This window comes from Onychostruthus taczanowskii, unplaced genomic scaffold (genome assembly GCF_017590055.1).
Source record: "Onychostruthus taczanowskii isolate IOZ18803 unplaced genomic scaffold, ASM1759005v1 scaffold3, whole genome shotgun sequence".
Taxonomy (NCBI): domain Eukaryota; kingdom Metazoa; phylum Chordata; class Aves; order Passeriformes; family Passeridae; genus Onychostruthus; species Onychostruthus taczanowskii.
This window is the reverse complement of record NW_024500349.1, coordinates 25,289,689-25,307,188: the sequence shown is the minus strand read 5'-3', so window position 1 is coordinate 25,307,188 and position 17,500 is coordinate 25,289,689. Positions and strand designations below refer to the sequence as shown.

The following is a 17,500-nucleotide window of genomic DNA, read 5'->3' as shown; positions in this document are numbered from 1 at the left end:
GGAACCAGGGAACACTGAGAGGATGGAAAGGGAAGAATCTCCCCATCCTCAACACCCCTGGATCCCTGGAAGTGTCCAATGCCAGGCTGGATGGGGCTTGGAGCAACCTGGGACAGGGGAAGGTGTCCCTGCCCACGGCAGGGGTGGCACTCGATGGCCTTTGAGGTCCCTCCAACCCAGCCCATCCTGGGATCCTGTGGTTCAGTGAAAAGGTGAGACGCGTTGGCACATCACAGAGGGGAGTCTGTACTGCCCAAACCTTGTTCCACAGCTCCCCAAACACGAGACTGGGACCTGGAGCATCTAGAGAAATAAGAGGAGGAAGCAGAGCTCTCATTAGGCCCAGCAGTGGTGAGTGACTCTGCCTGGAGGGCCATGCCCAGAGCCGCCTGAGTGACCATGGGGTGTCACTCACACACCACAAAGCCACAGGAGAGCAAACCCACGGCTGGGTGAGCACAGCCAGCCCCTCGGGGACTGCCCTGCCCCGCTCAGAGAGCTCAGCTCACCCCAAGAGTGCTGGGGCTCCACCTGAGGAGCTCACTCCCCTGCACACCTGAGTTTCACCCTCCCCTCCCTCGACAACGTGACACTTTCCATTTTACATCAGCCCTCTCAGGGGCTGACAAACCAGCTGGCTACAAAAGGATGCAAAAATTCTCTTGTAAATCTTTTGTCTTTATCCCCTGACACAATTTCTCTCCTCTCGTTAATGCGGGCGACAGACAAAGCACAAACACCGTCGTCGCATCCAAAATCTGGGAAAAAAAGCAGGTTTATTGCTGGCTGGGGCTGGCAAGGGGGACACAGAGATGTTGTTCCAGGCGGGAGAACAAAGATTAACTACTCTTCTCACAGATTTTAAATCCGGGAAGAGTGACCTCATACACCACAGCACCATTGAAACAACAAACCCCACAGAATACAACAAGCTGCTATTGACCCTTGGAACGGGAACGGCTCCATTCAAACGGGGGGTTTGGGAAAGAGCTTCCAGAAAGTGACAGGGAAATTCCACTTTGAATTTCAGCACCGGGAAGAGCTTAACTCCGTAAATCATTGCACCCATCACTCTTGTGCTCCCCTCAAACGGAGTGCCAGAAGCTTACGGGAAAAGCACAATCCGCAGATTTTTTTGGCAGGGGCTGAAAGGGTTTAACTTTGCTATCACCCTGCATTCACAATACAGCTCGTGATCTGGGGTACCTCTGCTTAGGGAGGTGTGGCAGGAGGGTACCCAGGGGAGACCGGTGGGGACCCCTGGGGATGCCACGGATCTAAAAATCCATCGCTCAGGTTTAGGATCCCGACAAGCCATTAAGAGCTGCCGCTGCACCAGACGCTGAGCAACCAGCCAGGCAATCAATTTTCCCCTTTCCCCCTCCATTTCTATCTGTGCAGACCCATCCTTTGTTCTGGGTGCCGGGCTCCCAGGTGCACCCTCCGCGCTCTAAAGTCACTCGGCACTTCCCAGCTCCTGTCCGCTCCCTGCCCGGAGAGGTAAAAATTAGTAACATACCATCACGTGGTAAATCTCCTTGCTTGGGAGACAGAGAGCTCTGCACATTGCTGACCTCGATTTCTTTCCTCTCCGGAGGAGCCGTTTTGCCGGGCTCCAGCTCGGCGCCTTTGCCTTTGGGAGCATCGAGCCCCGGCGCTCCATCGCCGCCGTTCCTCTTGTCCCTCTTGCCCGCCGCCTCCTGCCGCTCTTTGTCCTGGCTGCCGAGCTCGGGGATCTGCTCCAGCTTGCTGTGGAACACGCTCGGGCTGCCCAGCTCTTTCTTGAGCGAGTTGTTGCCGTTCCATTCCTCTCGCTTCTTGGCGGCCGGCTCCTCCCGCGCCGGGGCCGGGGGCTGCGCGCCGGGGCCGGGGCTCGGCGGGGCCGCGGCCGCCTGCTCCTCCGCCACCGTCAGCGACCTCTTCATCGGGGAGCTCGGCTTGCCGGCCGTGGGGCTGCGGCTCTGGGTCAGGCTGCTATTAGGAGAGAGCAGCCCAGTGGCGACGTCTTCTCTAAGCACCGGCTCAGGGTATTTATCGGCCAGGTTAAGGGTTAGGGGCACCGACAAGTGAGAGCACTCTGACATCGCACGCCTCATCGCCTTCCTCTGGTGGGCAGCCCTGGCCAGCAAACTGCCCTCAGAGCCCAGCTGCTCCTCCATCTCCTCCTCCATCTCGGGGCTCTCGCTCAGGTCACTGCCTTTGGACTCGTCCTGGGCCAGCTCCACGGTGGTGGTCGGAGGGGCGGCTTTGGCTGCGGGAGCGGGGGCAGAGAGCCCGCTCTGCCCGAAGCTGTCGCCAAGCACCCCCAGGACACAATAGCCGGGGGCTCCATCTTTTTTCACGGCCGCTTCTTTAGACCCCGAGTCGTTCGGCAGGACGGGCTGGAAATTGGGGTTCCAGACGCTGATTTCCTGCTCCTTCACGTATTTGCCGGCATCGCTCTCCGGCACGGAGAGATGGGGCAGCTTTGGCTCCGGCTGGCACTTGGTCTCCATCCCAGCCTTACCCACGGCTTTCTCCTGGTCGGTGATGGCTTCATTTTTACCCAGCCCAGGAGCGGCTTTTTCGGCTCCCGCCTGTCCCACGCGGAAATCGGTCGCTTTAGGGTTCCCGAAGTTGCCTTCAGCACAAGGAAAGGTTTCCGAAATCAGGGACCAGCTCTCAAGGTGACCTGCAGCCGCCTGGTATTTCTTGCCCGGCACCTCAAATTCTCTTTTGTCTTTCTGAGCTATTTTTAGCTCTTTGTCTAGTTTTCCCTCGAAGAAGCAGAGCTTGTCCTCATCCGTGAAACCGGCGTTCTTAACGAGCCCGTCCTTAATCGGTCCCCCCGAGTTCACGTTCAAGCCAATCTCGTTAAGCTTCCCCTCGGTCCTCTGCCACTCGAATTCGGTTTTGCCGAAGTCTTTCGGGGACTCCATGCGGTGGAAGGCTGCCGGGAAGCTCTCGGGGCTCTTGCCCTTGCCCAGCGGGCTGTACTCGGGCTGCTGGTTGGAGAGGGACATCGCGGCGGCTCCGCGGCTCCGCTGCAGCGCTCGGCGCGCCGGGCTCGCTGCCGTGACGACACGGCGTGCCCCCGGTATTCGTGACAAACCCCGTCCTCCCCACCCCCTGCGCCGTCGCCTTCACTTACTGCAGGCAGCCACTAGTTCAAAAGAAACCGGCAGGTTGCATCCTTTTGCGGAGAATCCTCAGGAATTCACTTGGGGAAGGCGAGCGCCCGGCCCTGGGCTGAGGCTGCCGTGGGGTTTAATCGGCTCAGGGGAAGGGTTTTTCTGTCAGCAGCTTTTGGGGGGTCTTGACACGTTTTGGGGGAATTTTGGTCTCTTCTTTTGCTCTGCCAAGCTCTGCTGTGATCGATGCTTTGATGGGTATCAATTCCTGCTGATGAGGCATTCCAAGAACACGCAGGACCCGAGGTCAGCGATTCCCCCGCAAACCAAAGGCAAGCACGGCCCCCCCAGCCCAGCCCCAAGAGCACAGAGCAGAATGAGCCCTTTCAGCACAAGGGCTTTGTTTTCTGTGCATTTTAATATATTCTTCTGGAGTCAACAGTGATCACAAGTCCTGCTGTAATGAGGATTTCACAATTCACAAACCGGATCGCCCCGTAAGCAAGAGGACAAAGCTGAAAAGGATGGGATAGGATGTGTTTGGAAAGGTCCTGGAGTCTCAAATACAGCAAGATTCATTTTCATTACATTTTTTTGAACATGAACATATCTTACAGTATTTTTAGGCGATTTAAAGATGCCACATATCAGTGTTTTGAAACAGCTGCCTCTTTTGAGTCCACAGAATCTGCCAGACAAGCCAGACATGTGCCCCCGCTGACAAAAATATGAACTTCATTGCTTGTTGTCCTGGTGCAGGTGGATTTTTTCTTTCACCCTTCATCCACACCAGCACAGCACAGTTTGTGTTGATCCACCCCAACCCAGCCTCAACACCTCTGATGTGCCCTCCTCAGCCACCTCTTCAGCTGGCAGCTGTGATTTGGACACCACTGCCCTGGTTAAACTGGGTTGCATTAGCACCAAAGTGCAGATTCAGCTTTTATTCTTAAGTGTCTGGTGCAGCTTAATCCTTGACTGAGGCAGATTTTGCTCTCTGAACCAGGGTCACAGCACATGAACCGTCCCGGGTATCACCACGCTCCACTCTGGAGAAAATGTCCTTAGAGCTCATGGAAAAGGCCTCCCCTGCTCGAGTTGAACTGAAAGAAATGTATTTTTATACCCAGAGCCTGCAAGTTCCACTACGCCCCCTGAATTGAACCTGCTGTGAGAAATGCTACAATCCACACATTTATCTGCTTGTATTTAAGCTTGGGATTTAAGGCACTGCTATATTTAAAAACAATGACTAAGGAACTGTAAGTTATATGAATCTTTCCTGACAGCCTCTAATTAACCAGAATAGTTCCACCCACAACCTTCACTTCTCAAAGAGCCTCAACAATTTTTCTGTGCTTTAAAATATTCCGAGGTGTCTTGCTGTGGGAAGCGGGCTCTCAGCTCACGGCTCGTGCTCTCCCTCCTCCCTGATGTAGGACTAATGTTTGCAAGCACTTGCTCACTCTGAAAGTACTGACTGTGCTCCCCAATCTGGCAGGCCCTGAGTTCCTCTAATCCTCTGTAATTGCTGTTATTCCTCCATTGCTCACGCAATCCAAACCAAGATTTTTTTTACAGGAAATCTCAATCCACCAGAGATCCCTCAAAGCACTTCCCCAGGAGTGAGGGCAGCCCTGTAAAGCACTCTGAAACCACCTAGGAGCTTTTAATTTGATTTTTTTTTTTTTTAAGTGAATATCTACCCTTTCTAACAGAGGAGAAAACCCTCTTTGATTTTGGGGCTGGTACTTCAGAGCCTGAGATCATGGAAGGGATTTGCATCACAGGGAAGAAAAGCCTGACTCCACGTCAGTGCACAGCCAGTAACAGCAACCACTGCTGTCTTATTAAATAATATTTGCTAATGCAGGAAATGAACCACAGTCAATACCTGGGATGCTCAGAAGCAGGAGAATGCTTAGCTATGAAAAATCTCCAAAGTCAGCCAGTATTTAATCTCTCAGGACATTAATGGAGGTAATGCAGAGTTCATATGCTGAGAGCTTCCCAACAGCTTCCTCCTGCCCACAGCATGCTGCTCCCAGAGCCCTGCCCAGCCCTGGCCTCCATCTTCTACCCAGTCCATTTCTTTTAATTTCTATTTATGAATATTCTGCCTCTGAAGCTGTGCCATGGTGGTTGTGCAAGGCCAGGAATGGCCACTCACTGTGACCAGCAGCTCTCCCACCACAGCTTTGCTCCCTCTTGTTCCTTTGGAGTCCCACAAACCTTTAATTCTCTGAAGAATTAAAAAGCAAACTGGTCAATGAAGATGAGCCAGAAAGGGTGGAAGGATGTTCAGAACACAGAGTTGGGCAGATTTTGAGAGGAGACTCAAGGTAAGGGAGGGTCTCACTGGGGCAGAGCTGGCTTGGAAGGGAGAGTCAGATACCCTCAAAGGAGCCCCCACCACTGCTTTTACCCTCAGTTCAACATGGAGGAGCATTTCCTACTCTTCAAGTACCAAATCTGGGCTTTCCCTCTCCTCTGGGCTCTCCACCACCTTTCCTGCCAGGCAGGAGCAGGGACATCATTACAAGATCCTGAAGATCAGGCCTTGGTTCAGCTCTGCACATGGAGCTCCCCCAGTGTCTGAGGGTCCCACTCCCTCCTGGAGGTGAGAGAGCCTGTTCACAGGGAGGAAGGCTCATGTTTTACCTGTTCACATGGAGGAAGGCTCTGTTTTGCCTGTTCACATGGAGGAAGGCTCTGTTTTGCCTGTTCACAAGGAGGAAAGGTCTATTTTGCCTGTTCACATGGAGGAAGGCTCTGTTTTGCCTGTTCACATCCTTTTATCCTCACTAAACCCCGTCCCTCCTTGCAGGCAGAGCTGACAGGATCAGCCTGCCCAGGACACTGAGCACCCCCAGCCCAGTCTCAGTCCCAGCACTGCCCTCTGCAGCCACTCAGATCTACTGGGATGCTTTCAGTGACCCTTTTGCCAGGGCAGCCATCCCAAGGGATGCCTGAGCCCTGCCTGGGCAGCTCCAGGTGGAGCTGGGCTGTGCCAGTCCCCGGAGCAGGCGGAGATCACTACATCCCACGTCAGCTCTGGTACCCAATCTGCAGCCTCCCAGCCTCAGCAGATGAATCAGCCTAGTGCTTCTATTTTTGCTTCACTCCTGAAGCTATTACTTATCCCTGCTAATGCTCTGGGGTTTAGGTTTTTTTTTTTTTTTTTTTGCTTTAATCTAACACAATCGTTTCTGTGCAGCCTCTTGCACTGGTTTCTAAGGCAACATCACTTTCCAGCATGATGAGCTCCTCCGTGCCAGCGTGGTTGGTGTGGTCTCTAATTAAGAGTTATTAGCAAGAACAGCAATCAGAGTGAGCAGAGCCACGAGGACACGCTCTGTGTGCCCAGGAACCTGGGATTTACACACCCCTGCCCCTGTGCTCACACACACACACAGGTTGTGGAGCCAGCCCTGCTCAACTCACGCTTCACTTCTTCCCACAGGCTGCAAGAAACCAGGATGAGGGATAAAACTGGAATGTTTAGGATTCTGACCAGCAGAACCTTGCACTGTAAGGTTAACATTGCAAAGGTGTGGAGTTGTACAAACCATAAACACAGCCCCATGTTTTACAGGACGGGTCATTTACAGATCAAATCCTGCTTTAGAATGTACATCAAAAACCAGAGATCAACCAAAACCAGCAATCAAACACACTCAGAGTGTTTCCAGCTCAATATTTGCTTATTGTGGGGATATTTCACAGTGGAAACCGAGCAGAGGCAACACAAAGTTCACCGAATGATGCACAAGCCACAGACTGGCAACATCAGCCAGGGAAAGAGGTTTGGAATTCAGATTTCCCAGAAAGTTACACAGCACCACTAAGGAAATGTGGTCAGCAGCCTCAGCCTGGCAGACTCTGCAGCCAGAAGTGGATTTGTTTCGCTCCCAGCTTTTCTTGAAAATCTGAGAGTCAAGGATGAGCAGGAATATGAAATATAGGAAGGAGATCAAGCCCAGGAAGGCTGGCCAAGGACCAGCTCCAAGGGAGAGCTGGGCATGGCTGCATGCAGCTGGAGAGGAACCAGAACTGGTGCAGCAGGGTGGGAAAGCAGCGGGGAAAAACCAGGGGCATCTGAACTGGGATCAGCTGCTCTGGGCACCCTGGAAAGAACACAGAGCCGTGGGGTGGGGCAGGACAGGGAGGGGGGATTCAGGTGGGATCCTGGGAATTAGGAATTCCTGGCTGGGATGGAATTCCCAGAGCAGCTGCGGCTGCCCCTGGATCCCCGGCAGTGCCCAAGGCCAGGCTGGACAGGGCTTGGAGCAGCCTGGGACAGTGGGAGGTGTCCCTGCCATGGCAGGGGTGGCACTGGATGAGGTCTGAGGTTCCATTCAACCCAAACTCTTCAGGAATTCTGTGATCCTGTTGGATCAGAGGCCCCTGAGCACCCAACACTGCAGAGCTGCACCTCTGGAAAAACATCCTGCAAGCTCAGCTCAGCTCAGCTCAGTTTTCAGCCAGGGGCAGAAGCAACAGCTCCACAAAGCCTTCTGCTCAAGCTGAGCCAAACTCACAGCAGGGCCAAGGGCAGGAGAGCAGCCCAGGGCCAAGGTCCCCTCCCAAAGCCCTGTGACACGGACAGAACTGCCTGGTGACACCGTGTGGGGCTCAGTGCCCTCACACACCCCCTGGGATAACTAACAGGCCTTTAATTAATGCACAGCCTGCAATATGATGAGCAGCACTGAGCATCTCCAAAGCATTATTAGAGCACCTCTGCTGTGACCAGCTCCTGCACACAGCTGCATCGGTGCTGATGATCTCAGGATGACTGGCTGCACTTACACATCCTTCAGCCCCTGCCCTGATTAACACAGCGTTAATCAGCTGATGAATTCCTGTCAGACAAACCCAATTACAGTTTGGGGTCCCACAGGAGAACTACAAACATGGTACGACTGAAAGGTTACTGTGCAAATGCTAGACCCACTTAAAATAATGGAAATCGGGCAGGAAAAGAAAATATTTACAGAGAGAGCTTCACTGTGGCTGCAAAAGCAAAGCAAATCCTGTCATTGACAGGGATGGGCATTTCTTGCTTTTAAATGGATTTGATTTGCACACAAACTGTTGAGAAATCTGCCCTGCATCCCACAGGGTGACTGTGGCAATGGGCAGCACGACAGCCTGGCACGGGCTGGGGACAGGAGGCAGCCACAGGGATGGGGATGGATGGGGGGGAAGAGGGATCCAGGCTTGAGATGAGCCCTCCAGCAGCCCCCATTTGGGGCAGGAATTCAGGAGCAGACTGTCTGCACCACAGGGTGGTTGTGCAACGAGCACTCAGCTGCAGAGCTGGCCCTGGGCTGAACAGCTTATGCAAATCAAAATCCATAAGAGGATACAGCCCCCAAACACTGAAACAAATTAATTTATTTTTTCTAAAATCGACAATTCTTCAAGGACAGATTGAAAAAAAAATCTTCTGCAAGTCTGCCTTTGAAATAGAGCTTGAGGAGCAGAGGGAAGGGGGATGTCAGCAGCAGATCAGAATCCAACAGCCCAACCCTGGCCCAGTGCAAACTTTCCATCATTCCCCCCTTAACCACTCCCCAGCACCCAGCACCTCCTTGGAAGTACAGAATTGAGGATCCTGACTGTCATCCCTAATTCCCAAATTGAGTTTTAATTCACACAAGAGGCACCACAAAGGTTCAGTCACATTGTAAAGGTTGACAATGCCTGTGGTGTTTCTGTTATCAGCTTTGCCTCCTGACATTAAAAGATATAAAATAATTTTCCAGGAGGCTGTGGGGCAGTTTTTCCAATAGCAACGACAACAATGAGAAGCTGAAATAAACCCAAAAGAGGGATAAGGGATTAAATTTAAGAACTGCACAATCAGCCTTATAGCCAATGTTCCTTAAGCTTCACAGTCAAAAATAGAAAAAAAATAAAATTACCCAAGTGTGCAAGGCCTAATTTACAGGAGATGGATCCACTCCCTTCAGAGAGGGATCTGCAGCATCACAGTTGCCATGGCTCCCGGGGGAGCTGCACCACAACGCTGGCACCTATTTTAGCAGCACAGACAGGAGCTGATGTTTTTAGGGAAGCATCCTGTTATCCTGGAACACACAGTGTAGGACATGGGAGCCTGGCTAAAGAGATTTCATCACTGAACTTCAGCAGGAGGTCCTGCAAAATGCCTTAAAATGGGAGCAAATCACTGCCTGCCCACCAGGGGAAAGAAACAAGAAAGATGGAGAGGGGCTGGGGACAAGGATGGAGGGACAGGACACAGGGAATGGCTCCCACTGCCAGAGGGCAGGGATGGATGGGAGATTGGGAATTCCTAGCTGGGCTGGAATTCCCAGAGCAGCTGTGGCTGCCCCTGGATCCCTGGCAGTGCTCAAGGCCAGGCTGGACAGAGCTTAGAGCATCTGGGACAGTGGGAGGTGTCCCTGCCATGGCAGGGGTGGCACTGGGTGTTCTTTAAGGTCCCTCCCAACCCAGACCATTCCAGGATCCTGTGAGGATATCAGGTGTGGAGCAGGAGGCCCCCAGTCCTAAAGATAAAGATACAAACGCCCTGAGCATGCCATGGTTACAGAACAGGAGCACAAACAGGCACGTGGAGGGGACACACAGTCCCTGTGACACCTGGACATCCACAGAGATCTCCTGCAGCCCTGCCCAGGGGAGTGCTGCCACCACCAGCCCTGGAAAAAAAACTTGTGGATGTGGCACAGGGGAATGTGGGTCAGTGGTCCTGGCAGTGCTGGGGTTAAAGGCTGGACTTCTCCAAGCTGACCAGTTCCCTGATCTGTGCCATGAACAAGCACATGGCCAGGGATCTCAGCAGCCTTCCCCTCCCTGGTGCTGGGCTCAGCTCGGTGCCCCTGGGGTGTGAATTCCCTCTCCAGGCACTTCCACCCCACTTGTGCCAACTGAGGGACTCAGCCAGGCCCTGGGGGTGTTTGCAGCTCTGGAACAGCTGGTCCAGGAAGGGCCAGCATGGATGGAAATGGAGACAAAAGCCTCAGTCATGGATCTGGATCTGGGGGCAGGGGCTGCCCGGGGAGGGTTGGAGTGCCCATCCCACGAACTCCTGGAGGTGGCACTCGGGGCTCTGGGCTGGGGACAAGGCTGGGATTGGGCACAGGACTGCAGCCTTAATGATCCTGGGGTTCTGGGATGGCAAAGCACCTTCAGCTGCTGTGGGAACACAGCACCAGGAGCTCCAAAACAAGCTCAGGCCTGGAACCATGGAAGCTCCTGAGCTGGGAGGGACCCACAGGGATCATTGATCCAACTCCTGCTCTGCACAGACATCCCAAAATGCCACCCTGTGTATCCCTGAGAGTGCTGTCCAACTGCTCTGGAACAGCTGGTCCAGGAAGGGCCAGCATGGATGGAAATGGAGACAAAAGCCTCGGTCATGGATCTGGATCTGGGAGCAGGGGCTGCCCAGGGAGGGTTGGAGTGCCCATCCCACGAACTCCTGGAGGTGGCACTCGGGGCTCTGGGCTGGGGACAAGGCTGGGATTGGGCACAGGACTGCAGCCTTAATGATCCTGGGGTTCTGGGATGGCAAAGCACCTTCAGCTGCTGTGGGAACACAGCACCAGGAGCTCCAAAACAAGCTCAGGCCTGGAACCATGGAAGCTCCTGAGCTGGGAGGGACCCACAGAGATCATTGATCCAACTCCTGCTCTGCACAGACATCCCAAAATGCCACCCTGTGTATCCCTGAGAGTGCTGTCCAACTGCTCCTGGAGCTCTGGCAGCCTTGGGAATGTTCCCATTCCCTGGGGAGCCTGGGCAGGGCCCAGCATCTTCTGGGGAAACTCAGAGCTGGCCATTCCGAGCTCCTCCTAAAAACCCCAACACACCAACTGTTGACTCTACAAAGTGTTGAAAGGAGGAAAGCAATGGAAGGTTATCAAAGCCCTGAGTAAAATGACATCAGGACAACTTCCAGCTGCAAAGTTTGTGCCAACTTACTCACAGTGCTACTCTGAGCCAGGACTCCTCCAATCCGTGCACCGTTACCTGTGCAAGATATTCAGGAGGAGCTTTTCCTCCAAAAACTCCTGGCAGACAATGGAAAGGCTTGGGAGAAACGTTGGTTTTGTAAAAGCTGCTGCCTTCAGCTTTCCCTTTGTTTTGTTGCATCATGCACCAAAGAGCATCACTTCTGCAGGCACAAGTTCATGCAGAGAACACCACTTCCACTAAAACAGAGCTACTTCAGGTTATGCAACACTCATTAAAATTACAAAACCTCTCAAAAACCTGAGCAGCATGTTAAGGCACTCTGGAGCTCGGGGTCTGGTGAGTTAGTGGCTGCATCATGCAAACTGGCAGCAAGAAACTCTGCAGGAACAGCAGCAAACTTCCATGCCTGATGACAAGGCAAAACTGGAGAGCACCTGAGGGCAGGGATAAACTCCCCGGCCCGTCGCGGCAGAGCGGGGTTCACAGAGATGCCAGCTCTGTCTGAGGAAGCTTTACAATGAGCACAAGTACAAGAATATTTGTAATTTTATCTCTAGCCATATTTCAAAATTTCTAAGAACTGGGTTCAGCTCTGTGGGATGAATTCCAGCTCATTTGCAATGAGCACAGGGAGCTTGTTCCCTGGAGAACAGCCAGGGTGCCCAGCCCTGGATGCTGACCAGCCCATCCAAAGTCTCCTAAGAGGGATAAAGTCCCAAAATTTACATCAGTCCCACCATTGTTTTGTTAGAGCTGCTTTGGAAAAGGTTTTGATTCTAGAAGGAAACACATTTTACGGATGAAGAGGCTCAAGGAGGCTCAAGCCAAACCAACTGCAGGAGGAGGAGGGGATGCAGCTGGTCTGAGGTGGGATAAAGCCAAACCCTGCCAACAGCAGGGACCCAGAACATTCCCTGCCCCTGGCATCCTCCATCCCTGAGCAGGGTCAGGGCACACCGCCACACCCCAGCTCAGGGCCACCTGCACCCAGACCCTCCACAACAGCTGTAACTCAATCCCAAGGATGACCCAAAGCAGAGCTGTGCCAGCTCTGACTTTGGGGATGAGCACTGTGAGCCAGGCAAGCAGCCCCAGCAGCCCCTGAGAGCAGCCAGCACCCCTCATGCCACGCTGGGATGCCCACGGGGGCTCATGCCAGGCCAGGGCACGCAGCAGGCCCTGGCACACACACACCTCTGTCCGGCCGCCGGGGCACGGCTCTGGCCGCCAGGGCTGGCACCAGGGCTGCCACCCCTCGGGCCTTGGTGGGTCTCATGTAGCCCTTGAGCTGCTCTGCTGCCTTCACTCTCTCTTTCTTTGCCTCTTTCACCACTTTCTGCTCACGTTCTTCTTCTGTCTCCTTACTTGGGGCTCGAGGTTCCTTCTCTTTAGCTGTGTCCTGAGATTCCTTCTCTTTGGCTGTGTCTTGAGATTCTTTTTCTTTAGTAATTTCTTGAGATGCCTTCTCTTTAGTTGTGTCCTGAAATTCCTCTTCTTTAGTAACTTCTAGAGATTTCTTTTCTTTAGTTGTGTCCTGAGATTCCTTTTGTTTAGTTGTGTCCTGAGACTCCTTTTCTTTAGTTACTTGAGATTCCTTCTCTTTGGTTATGTCTTGAGATTCCTTTTCTCTAGCTGTAACTTGAGTTTTTCTTTCTTTATTTGTGTCCTGAGACTCCTTTTCTTTGCTTTTGGCTTGAGAATCCTTTTCCTTGGTTTTCTCTTGAGGTTTATCCCCTTCAGACTTTGACACCGGAGCGTCCTTCAGGAGAACCTCCCCAGCACGAGGAGCATCATCCTTCAGGAGAGCAGGGTCCTCCTCTGCAGGCTGACAGGGACCTTTTTTGTTCTCTCTGGACTGTTTTTGGGTCGTTTGGGCAGCTGTCCCAGCAGCCTCAGGCTCAGTGCCCTGCTGTTGGGGCGAGCTCTGCTCATTCCTCATGTCCCTGCTCTGCTCAACCCCTCCAGCCTTCCTGTCCTTGCCTGCAGGGGCTGTGGAAATGCTCCCTGTGCTGCCAGGTGTCCCTGCAGGGGCTGTGGAAATGCTCCCTGTGCTGCCAGGTGTCCCTGCAGGGGCTGTGGAAATGCTCCCTGTGCTGCCAGGTGTCCCTGCAGGGGCTGTGGAAATGCTCCCTGTGCTGCCAGGTGTCCCTGCAGGGGCTGTGGAAATGCTCCCTGTGCTGCCAGGTGTCCCTGCAGGGGCTGTGGAAATGCTCCCTGTGCTGCCAGGTGTCCCTGCAGGGGCTGTGGAAATGCTCCCTGTGCTGCCAGGTGTCCCTGCAGGGGCTGTGGAAATGCTCCCTGTGCTGCCAGGTGTCCCTGCAGGGGCTGTGGAAATGCTCCCTGTGCTGCCAGGTGTCCCTGCAGGGGCTGTGGAAATGCTCCCTGTGCTGCCAGGTGTCCCTGCAGGGGCTGTGGAAATGCTCCCTGTGCTGCCAGGTGTCCCTGCAGGGGCTGTGGAAATGCTCCCTGTGCTGCCAGGTGTCCCTGCAGGGGCTGTGGAAATGCTCCCTGTGCTGCCAGGTGTCCCTGCAGGGGCTGTGGAAATGCTCCCTGTGCTGCCAGGTGTCCCTGCAGGGGCTGTGGAAATGCTCCCTGTGCTGCCAGGTGTCCCTGCAGGGGCTGTGGAAATGCTCCCTGTGCTGCCAGGTGTCCCTGCAGGGGCTGTGGAAATGCTCCCTGTGCTGCCAGGTGTCCCTGCAGGGGCTGTGGAAATGCTCCCTGTGCTGCCAGGTGTCCCTGCAGGGGCTGTGGAAATGCTCCCTGTGCTGCCAGGTGTCCCTGCAGGGGCTGTGGAAATGCTCCCTGTGCTGCCAGGTGTCCCTGCAGGGGCTGTGGAAATGCTCCCTGTGCTGCCAGGTGTCCCTGCAGGGGCTGTGGAAATGCTCCCTGTGCTGCCAGGTGTCCCTGCAGGGGCTGTGGAAATGCTCCCTGTGCTGCCAGGTGTCCCTGCAGGGGCTGTGGAAATGCTCCCTGTGCTGCCAGGTGTCCCTGCAGGGGCTGTGGAAATGCTCCCTGTGCTGCCAGGTGTCCCTGCAGGGGCTGTGGAAATGCTCCCTGTGCTGCCAGGTGTCCCTGCAGGGGCTGTGGAAATGCTCCCTGTGCTGCCAGGTGTCCCTGCAGGGGCTGTGGAAATGCTCCCTGTGCTGCCAGGTGTCCCTGCAGGGGCTGTGGAAATGCTCCCTGTGCTGCCAGGTGTCCCTGCAGGGGCTGTGGAAATGCTCCCTGTGCTGCCAGGTGTCCCTGCAGGGGCTGTGGAAATGCTCCCTGTGCTGCCAGGTGTCCCTGCAGGGGCTGTGGAAATGCTCCCTGTGCTGCCAGGTGTCCCTGCAGGGGCTGTGGACCTCCCTGTGCTGCCAGGTGTCCCTGCAGGGCCTGGGGACCTCCCTGCGCCCGTCTCTGCACAGGACACGGTGGCCTCTGGTCCCCCTGTCCCCTCAGCAGCTGCAGAGGCTGCTCTGTGTTTTGGATCTGCTGCCTTGTGAGGAAGCTCTGAGGGAGCCTTGGCAGTGCTGTGCTTTGTATCAATGGGTTTTATTTCCTTATCATCCACCTTTGCCACGGGACAAAGGTGACTTTTGTCCTCGGGCCGGCCACCCTGGGAACCAGCCTCTCTGCTCTCCCCACCTTTCTGGGAAACCTCTTTTCCAGGTTCTTTGGGCTGCTCATGAGATCTCAGGGTCTGCATCTCCTTCTTAGCACCAAGTCCAGGCTCTTTGTTGCTTTTCTCTGCCACTGCTTCTAGAGGAGGAGGAGGAGGAGGAGGAAGGCCCCCAGCCCCTGCACCCCCCTCTCCCTGCTTTGGGAGGCCACAGGGAGCATCACCCCCACCCCCAGGGCCACTTGCTGGGGTCTGAGACATGGACTTGAAGTCACTTCCTTTATTATTCCCAAGTCTTTGAGGGCCAGTGGGAAAGTTTTTAATGTTTCTGTTTTCATCTACAAGATCTGTGTCTTCCACCCCACATTCCAGCCCAGCTCCCACGGCAGGCTGTGCTTCCCTCCTGTCTGCTTTTGCCTCCAGAGGAACAGCCTGCCTGGAGGCATTTTTAGCCTTTTTACTGCTTCCATCATAGCCCCTCTTTTTAGATCTCTCGGTGACTGGGGCCAGGCTGGGATCTGACACTGCTGGATGCTCTGGAACAGGATTTTTATTCCTGCTGCAAGGACTGGCACCTCCGGCCTCAGGTTTGTCCCTGATCTCCAGGCCAGCAGGAGGGAGCACCTCTGCTCCTGCTTTATGCTCCAGCAGCAAAGGCTGCTGTGGGTCAGGCTCCCCCTTTCTGGGCTTCTCTTCACCACCTGTGTGTGACTTCCCTGGCTCCAGGGGCAAAGCAGGGGCCTGGACCTTGGCAGGATCAGGCAGGTGACCCAGCAGCACCTCTGGAGTCCTGGAATTCTCTTTGCTCTCCTCAGACTGAGCTTGTTGAACACGTCCCACTGCAGGGATGTCACCTGGCTGCAGCTCAGGACTGTGCTCAGCCTTTTTGTCTTTCCCATCTCTGCTTTTACCCTTGGGCTTGTCCATGCCCAGTTCCCTGGTGGGACTGTGCATCCCTGCCCTGTGCTCCGGGGATTTATCTGCTTCCTTCCCTTTATTCACAGGCCAAGTTCCTTTAGTTCCCAAGTTTCCTTTCCCTATTTCTGGCTCTGAAGTCTCTGTTTTATGGCCTGAAAGATTTGGCTGCTCAGAGAAGCTCCCAGTGGCACTCTGGATTTTGGGCTTGCCCAGCTCCTCCTCCAGCCTCTCTCTTTGCAAACCAGACCCCTTCTCCTCAGCCAAGCTCATTTCCTTCCTGCCTCCAGGCACCTGCTCCTGCCTGGCTTCCCCCCCAGCCCCCAGGACAGCTGCCTGCCCAGAGGGGCTTTTCTCAGGCTGTTTCCTTCTCCCATCACTGCTCCTCTTCCTGGGTTTCTCTGCCAGCACTGGCACATCCGAGCTGAGCCCAGCACCTCCAGCCTCCCTGCCTTTCCCAGCCCAACCCACCTGTTCTGTGGGGCTGATGGTGGCAGCCACAGCAGGAGTTTTGGCTTCCTCTCTGCTCTTCTCCAGCAGCAAAGCTTGGCCTAAAGCTCCCAAATCAGCTGTTTCACCTTTCCCAACATTTTCTTTCGGTTTCTCCGGTCCCAGCTCAACTGGCCTTTGCATTTTAGCTGCATTTTCCTGCAAGCCCCCAGCAGGGACACAGCCCTGCTCTCTGCCCTTATCACTGCCCTCCTTCACCTTATCAGCTCCCTCAGGAAAACTCCCTGAGTCCATCTTATTCTCAAGGAAAGGCTGCTGGAAAAAGCTCCTTTCCCCTTTTTTGCTCCTTCCATCGCTGCCTCTTTTTTTGGGCTTGTCTGCAGGACAGGCCTGTGCAGCGCTGCCTGATGGGTGTCCTCTGGCAGGAACACCGTGGCCATTTTCAGGATAAACTGCTTCCTGCCCAGCCTCGTCTGCCCTCCCTCCATCAGAGGATTTGCCTCCATCCTCTGAGAGCATCACCTGCTCCGAGCAGCTTTTCATTCTTTTGCCTCTCCCTTCGCTGCGCTTTTTCTTAGGCCGCTCCGTGCCGCGTGCCAGGCCGGGGTCTGGCCCAGCCTGCTGCTCAGAACCAGGGACTCCTTTCCCTTGCTTTGGATCTGCTGCCACCCCCCTGGCCCCTGCCTCGCCAGGGCTGGGATGTTTGGGGACAGCCTGGGCCCTGTCCTGCCCAGCTGGAACCTCCCCAGCTTCTGGTGGAACTGGAACAGGAGCTCCAGGAGCATCTCTTGGGCTCCCCACTCCTCCCTCTGACCCTCTTTTACTTTCTCCAGCTGCCTTTGGCTCTGCAGGGAGCTTGTCCTCCACGGCTGCAGCCTCCAGGTGAGGCTGTTTGAGGGATTCCCTTTCAAGCCCTTTGCTTCTTTCCCAGCTTTTCCTGGCTGCTGTTTCCAGGGAAGGCTGCTGGACAGAGTCACTGGGTGCTTCCTGCCCTGGAGATGGGGTTTTGGGCTCCTTGTTTTTATGGGACAGGGGCAGCTCTGAAGGGCTGGTCTGTAAGGGAGTTTCTGCCTTGCTCAGATTGACCTTCAGCTCGGCACCTTTTGACTCCCTGTCCTCCCTCTTCTCATTTTTCCTGGGGAAATCTCTCTCCGTGGCCTTGCTGGGTTCCTTGGCTGCAGCACATTCCTGCACCTCAGCCTGGCCCACCTGCTCTGAGGGCACCTCTTTGCTTTTGCCCTTAGATCCCAGCATCCAGCTGTCACCTCTCCTTCCCTGTGGTTCCATCTCCTCCCTGGGGCTGGCATGCAGCACGCTGGGTTTTGGGCCCTGCTGTCCTGGGGCTGGCACAGGGAAGGCCTTTTGCTCCTCCAGGATATGACTCCCAGCTGTTATTTTAGCATCCTGTGGCACATCCAGAGCTCTGCTTCCTGGGGGTGTTCTGGGACACACGGCTGGG

The 17,500-nt window shown here is 54.7% G+C and overlaps 1 protein-coding gene across 5 annotated transcripts in view; it reads right to left on the bottom strand.

The window, feature by feature from the left end:
* Positions 1 to 17,500, bottom strand: part of MAP4 (microtubule associated protein 4) — a 150,469-nt gene that overhangs the window by 33,702 nt on the left and 99,267 nt on the right. The window lies entirely within an intron of this gene.